The 4333-nt window shown below is 40.8% G+C and overlaps 1 pseudogene; it reads left to right on the forward strand.

Moving 5' to 3' along the window:
* The first annotated feature begins 733 nt into the window (after positions 1 to 733).
* The window catches only part of LOC104995499, a 4654-nt pseudogene continuing 1054 nt past the window's right edge, over positions 734 to 4333 (forward strand).

Here is a 4333-nt window from a genome sequence, read left to right on the forward strand (position 1 = left end):
GTTTTCCCTACTTTCTTCAATTTCAGTCTGAATTTGGCAATAAGGAGTTCATGGTCTGAGCCACAGTCAGCTCTTGGTCTTGTTTTTGCTGACTCTATAGAGCTTCTCCATCTTTGGCTGCAAAGAATATAATCAATCTGATTTTGGTGTTGACCATCTGATGATGTCCATGTGTAGTCTTCTCTTGTGTTGTTGGAAGAGGGTGTTTGCTATGACCAGTGTATTTTCTTGGCAAAACTCAAAAGTGTGAAGTCATAAAGACAAGTAGGAACAGGGGAACTGTTACAAATTGGAAGAAACTAAAGAGGCCAAAACTACATATAATATGCAGTCTTGCATTGGATCCTGAAGTCGAGAGATGATGGAAAATCTGGTGAAATTTGAATAAGTTCTGTATTTAGTAAATAGTATTGTACTAATACTATTAAGTACCATGTTATGTACCATAATTTCTTACCTTTGATGAATATTTTGTGATTATAAAAGATGTTAACATTAGGAGAAGCTGGGTAAAGGGCATATGAGAACTCTATTATTTTCACAATTTTTTATAAGTCTAAAGTTATCTTTTTAAAAGCCCATCGAAACACACATGCAGATATTTGAATCATATATATATATGTCTAAATATTTATATATATATCTGAGTCACTCTGCTATATAGCAGAAGTTAACACAACATTGTATTACACTTCAATAAAGTTTTTTTAAAAAAAGAAAGAAAAAGCCTATTATGAAGGCTTTTAAGAATAAAATATTCTGGTAAGTCTATAGTTTGATTTTTATTTTTACTGCTCTTAACTGAGCTCAGTTTCTTACATCAGTGAGCCTGCAAGGCTATCTTGTTTGCCTTAATTTGCCTGAGTAACTTTTGAAAAACTTTCCTGACTTATTCAGCCTCTTGGGCCAGGCAATTATCTTAAGTTCCAGGAGACTTGTTTTTGTTGACAGTCCAAAGAAGAGAGTCCAGTTTCACAGCTCAGAACTTTCCGGAAGTCTTAGGCTTAATGAGTACATCAACCAGACTCTGGAGGTTTGCAAGATTCCAAACATAATTTCACCTGTTGCTCCTGGACTAATTAGAAGCAGGTGGTGAACCAGAAGCTATTAACTTCTTAAGGACTGTAATTTCAGGCTGAGAGTGAAAGAGGGGAGAGGTGACAGCAATGTTAATGAATGGACTCGAAGTTTTCATCCTAACAAAACCCCCTTTAGGAGGTACAGCTTTGACATCTGGGCTCAGTTTGGCCTCAGGAGAGTTGTTGCTCAGTACAATCACAAAGTTGCTAAAGTTTGTTACAGCGATACTTGCTCCCGGTCATGGTTCTATTTCTCCGTATCATATGCTTCACCCAATACCCTCAACCTCACCCATACTTGGCCAGCCCACCCTCTAGTTCCTCTATTGATCACCACAGTGAAATGTCAGAGAAAGAAGAAGTAAGTACACTTCACATATATGTGGAATCTAAAATATAAAAAATGAATAAATAGAAACAGATGCACAAATACAGAGAACAAATAGTAGCTATGAATGTGGGTAGGGAGGGATTAAGAGGTACAAACTACTATGGGTAAAATAAATACGGTACATTGCGGGCCTGTGTGCTAAGTTGCTTCAGCCATGTCTGACTCTTTGTAACGCTATGGACTGTAGCCCACCGGGCTCTTCTGTCCATAGAATTCTCCAGGCAAGAATACTAGAGTGAGTTGCCATGCCCTCCTCCAGGGGATCTTCCAACACAGGGATTGAACCCACATCTTCTTTGTCTCTTACATTGCAGGTGAATTTTTTACCCACTGAGCCACCAAGAAAGCCTTGTACATACAGCATAGGGCCATAGCAAATCTTTATAATAACTTTAAATGGAGTAAAATCTGTAGTCAATAAAAATATTCAATCTCCATGTTGTACACCTCAAGCATATAGTATTGTAAACCAACTATACTTCATTCCCTCACCACCCCCCCCAAATCAATCTGATGGTTGGGTTTGGTGGAGCATGAACTGTGGATGAATTGAGAGATTATGGTAAAAAATGAGACTGGATTGGTAAACAGGCACTTAGGAAAATAGGGCTTTATAAATAGTATTACAAGAGTTAAACGTTTTTAAAAAATATTTATTTGGCTGTTCAGGGTCTAAGTTGTGGCATGAAGGGATCTTTAGTTGGGGCATGTGGGATCCAGTTCCTTCACTGGGGATCAGACCAGGCCCCCTGCACTGGGTGTGCAGTGGAGTCTTAGCCACCGGACCACCAGGGAAGTCCTAAGAGTTTACATTTTTTTTTTTTTTTTTCAAATGAGGAACCAGAGCATGGAAGTGGGAAAACAAGGTTTGCCACAGGAAACCTGTGGCCACAGTGTGGAGAATTAGAGGAGCTCAATATAAAGTCATTATTATTGACACCTAATCAGATATAATCTTGTCATAGTGAAATGGAGCAGGACAGTATGGTCCTTGTTCCCTGCAACCAAGGACCTTTAGTTCTTTCTCAAGGGCTGTAGATAATATTCTGAGCCATATCCAGTGAGCTGTCTTAGAGATACTAAAACACATTATATTTCCAAGTTTTATTTTTCTAAGATGCAAATTATCTATGTTCCCATATTCTGGGAACGTGAAATAGGGATAAAAATGTATTGCTTCAATATAAGACAACCCTAGGCCTCTTTGGCATGCATTTCATAACCGGTGATGATCATCAGGGCTACGGTCAAGATTTTAGAGGGACATTGATTTCCTTAGACAGAGTTACGTATGCATTGATAGTGTACAGGAAGAACATAATACAGAAGGTCATGATAACCACTGAGACTGTAGCCACAAGTATGATGGACATTATCTTTTCTTATGGCCACATCACCACTCATGTATAAGGCCCATGACACATGTGGGTACTGCACCAAATGGATTTTTAAATCAGTGGTAGGTGATAGTGAATAAGAATGACCAAGATCACCTGTACAGAAAACTGTGCAAAAAAAATAGACAAGATACATTGCCAACAGGGGCTTTTCCCTGGATAAGTAAAAAATTTTGTCTTCTTTTGTCTTAACATAGTCTGCTTTGTGGTCAGAGTTTGTGGAGTTCTCTTCTGAAGATTATTTCTTACACATTTTGGTTTGCTTATGCACAGTCTGCAGGACAAAACACTCAATCACAAAAAAGAGGGAGGAAAAGGCAAAGCCAGCCAAATATCAAACCCCTAGGACAGGTCTAGTGAAGTGATTCTCATAATACTCTGCTACACAGATTTTAGAGATATTCCTGGGGCACTGGAGGTCTTTGACCCGATCAAGCCAGGTCATTTATACTACGGACACGACCAACATATACACAAAGATAATACTAAACTATAGTGGTCGTCCTGCAGTAGCCGTCTTGGACTCCAGGGAAGACAAAAGCAAAGCGACATCGTGAGGAAAAGATAGACCGTATTTTATCCCCTTTATATAGTCTCTTGCTTGCTTGCTTGCTAAGTCGCTTCAGTCTCATCCGACTCTTTGCGATCCCATGGACTGTAGCCCACCAGGCTCCTCTGTCCATGGGGATTCTCCAGGCAAGAATACTGGAGTGGGTAGCTCTTCCCTTCTCCAAGGATCTTCCCTACCCAGGGCTCAAACTGGGGTTTCCTGAATTACACGTGAATTCTTTACCGTGTGAGTCACCGGGGAAGTCTGTCCAAAAGAAATACACTCATTTGATGATCCTTGTTATTCTTCCATTTACTGACCCCTTCTAATTTTTCCCCCATTAGTCTCTCTTCCTCACCCATTTCATTCCCCAAACTCTCCCCACAGTTTATTTATTAATCCTTCTGCATAGCTATCTATTCGATTTGCTCTCATCACACAGTCTCAAGTGCCATTTACTTCTTTGGGCTTCCCTGGTGCTCAGATGGTAAAGACTCCGCCTGGAATGTGGGAGACCTAGGTTGGATCCCTAGGTAGGGAAGATGCCCTGGAGAAGGGAAGGTTACCCACTCCAGTGTTCTGGCCTGGAGAATCCCGTGGACTGTATATGGAGTCGCAAAGAGTCGGACACGACTGAGCGAGTTTCACTTTCATAATTTATATGCCAACCTGTGTCAGTCATCCTACTCCAGCCAGCAGTATGGTTTCAGCTGCCATAGAACTCCCATGGTAATCTGGATATAAGTGCTTAAAGTTCAGTCTTCATCACTTCTCTCTGAGATGAGTTAACTGAACTGACGAGTGTCATTTTAGGCCCTTCCTGAAGCCCACTTTTCCAAAGCCCATCACCCATTTCAAAATCCGTTTCTGGAAGACGTCAGGCTTCAGCGGCCGGAGCGGCGGCCCGGCGCGGCGC

The sequence above is a fragment of the Bison bison genome, unplaced genomic scaffold (genome assembly GCF_000754665.1).
Source record: "Bison bison bison isolate TAMUID 2011002044 unplaced genomic scaffold, Bison_UMD1.0 scf7180017864281, whole genome shotgun sequence".
Lineage (NCBI taxonomy): Eukaryota > Metazoa > Chordata > Mammalia > Artiodactyla > Bovidae > Bison > Bison bison.